Source organism: Lipotes vexillifer, unplaced genomic scaffold, assembly GCF_000442215.2.
Source record: "Lipotes vexillifer unplaced genomic scaffold, Lipotes_vexillifer_v1.1 scaffold810, whole genome shotgun sequence".
NCBI classification, from domain to species: Eukaryota; Metazoa; Chordata; class Mammalia; order Artiodactyla; family Lipotidae; genus Lipotes; species Lipotes vexillifer.
Genome location: NW_006797357.1, coordinates 1,932,177 through 1,938,537, shown reverse-complemented (window position 1 = coordinate 1,938,537; position 6,361 = coordinate 1,932,177).

The following is a 6,361-nucleotide window of genomic DNA, read 5'->3' as shown; positions in this document are numbered from 1 at the left end:
AAACATGAATTTCCATTATCCCCTTGCCAATTAAACTATCTCCAGACTGTGGCCTTCTTAAAATCCCAGATAAATCACCCAATACCTAGTCTTCCTAGAAACTAAAAATAATGCACACACCCTAAATTTTTGATAAAGGTAAAAAAGTTTCAAGTCAAGTTTTGTTCCTTTTTTTTTTCTACCTTTTTATACTTCAGATACAGAATAAGATTTGAAAACTTAAGACCTAAAACCTGAAAGTTCCCTTAGTATTGTGGATCAAAGGCCATAATTAAAGCGGCAATTCTGAACATTTTGCCTATTTTAGAGCAAACAAAACTCATTATTTAGTAGCTAACACTCAGAATCCCTGTATTCATGTAGTTTGCACACGATTTCTCATGGAAGTACCTGGACAAATGTAGAGTCATTTACTTATAATCATCTTTGCTATCAATTCCCTTGCACTTTTCTAACTTCCCTGATTGCAAACTCCTGAAAAATCCTAACAACTGCTACAGTGTGAAGAGCCCTCACTCTGGGTGAAGGACTTTCCAAGCACTTTAGGAGGATTATCACAGTTAATCCTCGCAGCTCCCCTGGGAGGTACGCACTTGAATCCGTCCCTGTGATGGGAAGGACAGAGGCTGCAGCTCAGAGGCCTCACTTGCCAAAGATTACACAGCTAACGCGATCTGGAATTTGAACACAGGGCTTAATCTGCTTTCAAAAAAATGAACTACTGCACTGGAGGGTAAAACACAGGGGGTAAAGAAGTTGTAGTATGTGGTTCCTTCCAAATAAGACAAAAGTTCAGGGACTGCCCCTGTATCCCAAAATACCAGATGCCCCAGAATGACTGTCCATCCTCACCAACTGGCCCATCTGATAGGTTCTGAAGGGCAGGACTTAAGACTACAGGGTGTAATCTTCTAGGCGTTGAGGGGTGTGCCACTTAACCTATTATTACACCTGGGACACAGTGAGAAACTGATCCCTGGTATCTGGTGTATCATTAACTGTCCAGTAAACCTTATTTGAGCGCCACTATATTTAAGTAACTGACACTTTGCTGTGGAGAACTGAATAAGGGAAAGGCATATCCCTGCCCTCCATGAACTTCCTGTCAAAGGCATGAATAAGAACAAAGAGAGCCTCCCGAAACAGCCACTAGAGTTACCTCATCACTATTAACGTCCTTGTCCTTTTCCTCAAATTCATAATTTCCTGGGGGATAAAGGAGAACATGAACACTGGCAAAACACTCTAAAAATATCTAGGCTAGGGGAGGGGGAACTGGAGGAAGGTGGTCCAAATTTTCAGGTATATGGCTCTTAGGGCCCTGTACCACATGATAAGAAGATACAGGGACTCAAAAGCCACTGTTCAGTACGTGCACAGGATGTGATACACTCCTACTTCCAAAGTTCCTTTCAATATTCCGGGGATGGGGTGGTATCTGTGTGCACAGGGAAAGTAAGGGAATAAGAAAAGAATCCACCTGCACTTAAAACCCTTCTGAAAGAGACACTTTGCCCCCAATGTTACTTCATCCTAAAAATGTGCAGGGCACAAGCATCTAAACACACACAGAGTATGCCTCTATTCAGTCTTCTGCTGAGTGAAATTGCCCACACTGCACATGTACTTTTCGACCACACTGCCTGTTGAAAAGGTGACCAATGATTAGAAAGAGAGAAAAGACTTCTGATTAAAGGGGCAGGTTGAATGCAGTCATTTAGTTCCACCTTCTCCTGAAACTGCACTAAAATGATTAAAAGAGAGATGCTTTAAAAAGAAAGACATAAACACACGTAGACACAGAAAATAACTACATTTTGGAAGCCAGGAGGCAGAAGAATGAGTGGTAACTGTGATCCAGCAGACCAGAAGAATTCAATCTAAACAAGCAGTGGAGAGAAGGAGAGACACAACCCAGTTCCCCCCTACAACTCCCGAGCAGCTCAGGAATTGGTAGAATCTGAGATCCCATATAAACGGGAGTAAAGGTAGGACTAAAAACAGCGGGATTGGTTCAAAGACCTTTAAAGAATCACTGAGAGTTCTACAGCCTTCCCTCCATTTCACATTGCCTGCCCACCCGAGTAGAAGACTATACATTCATTTCCTGGAAAGAATGAAACATGGCATCTGAAGTGAAAATCACCAGGCACAGTTTACAGCAGGGCTATGTGCAGAAAAAGAGAATCAAGTGAAACTTTAACATAGTGAATACTGAAATCCCCAAGCCCTTTGTCCCACATGCCTCCCAGGGCACTGAGAACCAGACTTACATTCTTTAGGTAGAAGCTTAAAACATCCCTTTTGGGAGTATCAGTCCAAGAGAGAAAAGCTAAAGTTGTGATTGTTGGGGACTCCCCGCAAAAAAAACAACCAAATACCCCTGGGGTGAGATCCACAGTAGAAAAATCTCACCCATGCACAGAGAACTCTGAATTAGCTCTATAATGCTCCATTTTTAGAGATAAGCAGACACACAAGAATTGTGAGGCATCTAAGAAAAACCATTAATATGAAAGAAACCTAACTAACGGGGGGGAAAAAAAGCAACTTAAGATAAACAGAGCTATACAAGGAGATGAAAATAAGTATATACATATTATTAATATTTTTTAAAGCCTAAAGTTAAAAGATACTGCACTCACAAAAGAAGAATAGTAACAGGACGCTACAAAACAGAGCTCTTGAAATAGGGAAAAAATATGGGTAAATGGAAATTTAAAACTCAATAAAAGACTTAAAAGGTAAATTTGAGAAAATCTCCCAGAAAAGAGTGCAAAAGGACAAAGCGATGAAAAATACAAGATAAAAGTGGTAAAAATTAGAGGATCACTCCAGGAGGGCCAACAAAGAGGAAAAAAAAAATTCGAGGAAGTTTCACAGAACTTAAGTATTTGAGCTTTCAAATGTAAAGGGCCTAGCACATTCGGTAACGAAAAACAGTCACCAAAGGACACTGTGAAATTTCGGAAGACTGGAGTTTCCAAACAGGATTAAAAGACAAACACACAAAAAACGACAACAACAAAAATCACCACCACAAAAAACCAGATCAGATACAGGGTTCTCCTCTGGAAAGCAACACTGGAGGCTTAGAAGCCAGTGGAGCAATGCTTTCAAAACTACAAGGGAAAATCATTTCCAACCTAGAATTCAACACCAACTAGACCATCAATCATGAGTTTGATAAGCCAAGTGTCCAAAAATTGACCTCTAATGCACCCTGGAGTAAGCTAAGAAGTGGGAGACTTGAAAGTCAGCAGAGATCCTTAGGATGAGAAGGGACTCCCCATGATAATGCACAGGATTAGGGGGTGACAGCCACGCAGCATCCTGGACAGTAGCCAGTCCAGAGTGGAGCAGATCCAAAGCTCTGGGAGAAGTGTCAGCAAGAAGATGAACTGGTAGAACTGTATGCCATACCTGTTTGATATGATTCAAAGGAGATTTACACAACCGTGGGTAATACCTGGGAATGAAGTGATGAGGATTTAGCAAGCTAAGTGAAAGAACACAACAATTACCAACTCTGGGAAAAGTAGGGTTGAACAAGAAGGAAAAATAATCATCACATACTACATGACAGCTATGAACAGCATTTACAAAGGCATAAATGGTGTGCACTTGTGGATCTACCCAAAACCATGACATTAACTGAGAGGGTAAGGAGGTATACTGAAGGTGCATGGGAGGGAGAGGAAAAAGACCTAAATCCATATCTTCCCAAGGGGGAGGCAAAGAGATGACACCCAAAATAGAAAAGTCAAGAAGCTGCCATATAAGCACATTATTTACAACAACGGAAGTAAATACAAAAACAAAAACAAAAAATGGAAAAAAGCTAAATAGTTAAAAGTAGAGAAAGCTACAGAGAGGTTAGAGTGGATTGGTAGGGGAAGGAAAGAAGTCACCACTGGTTTTCATAACACCTTTACAAAATTATTTGACCCTTTACAAATTGTTCATATAGAACACTGATATAAATTAAAACTAAGTAATAAAAGAGTAAGAGATGTGGAATTCAATATTCACTTCCGTATCCATTATTAGAAAAATATGTGTGCCTGTATTTTAGAACACAGGTCATGTCATTCTTTTAAAATGACAATTTCGAGGCCTTCTTTAGTTGAAAGCACGTTTAATGAAGAAAATCATTCACCTAGCATCATTTGTCAGGACCTAGACACTGGCCAGACATGCTGTATAAAAAAGCTAATTTGTGAACAGTTATTTGCAAAGTCAACATTCTTCCAGAGTCTTTTAAACTGGCAGCCTTTCTTACTTTTAAATTTGTATTTATTCATAATTCACCTTTTCTCTCAAAGAAGTGAAGCAGCTATCTTTATTACATCACAATTTTCTATTCAAAATATGAAGATACACAGTGAGTTAGAGCATTATGGAGTGTTAATTAGAACAAACTTTCCAGAATAGCTACAGACAGTTCTTTGAAAAAGGAAAAAATGGAATAAGTGGTAGAAATAAGGTAATTTGTTCTTTGTGTCTTAATATTTAGCTTGAACACAATACCAAAATTTTTATTCCTTTATGTCTTCCATGCAAAATAAAAAGCCAAAGAAGTAAGCATAATAAGCATAATTCACAAAAACAAGATTTTTCATTGTTATTAAGCAGTTATTACTAAAAAGCAAGAAATGTTTGAACATACCCACTTCAAAATAGCAGTTAAGATTCTGTGACACCGACATTGTTATTATAAAATTCCCCAATCAAGTTAAAGTTTTGTCTTTCACGAACTGTAATTTCTTAAACAAGGCAAGAGAATTTTGATAAAAATAATAATGTATTAATATTATCTATTTTCACTGGAATCCACTCTTACTTTCCAACTAATTTACTTCTAATTATTTCCTTGGAAATCTATATTTTGAAGATAGTAGTTTGAAGGAATTAAATATGTTATTTTTAAAAAATAATAAATATATTGTGAAATATATTGTATTTGATTATCAACATACAGCATTGCAAATTGATATTACAGAACCCAAATTCACCCAGAAGTTTCCATCCCCAGAAAATTATTCTGACACTGAAGGATACCTGTGCAATGGCAAAACTTCTGAGGCATCCGGGCCTTAAAATTAAAAGGCCATTCTGACTGGTACCTCAATTTTCCAAAAAGTTTTGTTATTGCTGTTTTGTTGTTTGAACTGATTAATCCTCAAGTGGGTTCCAGCCACCATGAGGAATTCCTAAAAGTATAAGCATCTTAGAATAGGAGGAGACCTCAAATGCCATAAAGTCCAATCTCCTTTCCTTGTTGATGCAAAACTGTGGCATACAGAAGTTAACTCTTGGTTAATTCAGTCTCCTAGAACCCAGTGTAGTGCTCTGCCTGCAGCATTATGTTACACAATGTGCAAAAGCAGGACAAGTACTATCTGATACTTTTACAACCAGCGTGGAAAGACACACATTGTCATTAGGTACCTTTTGTTTATCTTTGTATTCACACATAAGGGAATGTTCTACCTTCGTCCAAAATCAAATGAGGGTTCTCTTTATTGTTCAAAAGACAGGCTGCCCAATTATAGCTGTTACTAAAACCAGAAAAGTGTTTCCAATTTATCTTCCCATATCAGGTTAGTGACTTCTTTGGTGTGTACCAAGCAGTACATGTGGTCACAGAGTGGGTGTTACTGTCAGTTTTCCCTGGTCCTTCTAAATCACAAAAGGCAACAAGTTGTGGGGGGAGATGGGAGCTGTTATATATCAGTTAAGACTTTAAGATCCATCAACAGACCCCATGCACTGAGAGCCCTGGCAATTTTCCTTCTCTATGCTCCAGAAAGTAATGCCTCAGACAGACTATTGGAACATCAAAGAGCTGACATGAGTTTTAGGTGGCACTTAAATGAAACAATGTTTACATTCTCATCCTTAAAAATATATATACAAGAACAAAGATAATCAGATAGTTTAGGAAGGACATCACGATTAGTGGACAGATGAGGAATATACTGAACTGGAGCAAACCTGCTTAACCAGACAAGAGTAATTTGAGCAGGTGGAAATGCTAAGTCACAAATCAGAGATCATGATTATTGGTTGACTTTAGGAATGTGTTTGGCTGCAAGTAACAGCAAACTCACTTTATGGTGCTTTAAAACAAATGTCAGCAAACTAAAGGGCCAGAGAGTCAGTATTTTGGGCTATGGGCCAAAGTATCTCTGTTGCAACTACTCAACTCTGTCCTGGTAGCATGAAAGCAGCCACAGACAATAACAAACAAATGAGTGTGGCTGTGTCCCAATAACACTTCATTTACAAAAATAGGCAGCCAGCCCACAGGTCATAATTTGCCAACCACTGGTTTAATCAAAATGTCAACCCTGGTTTA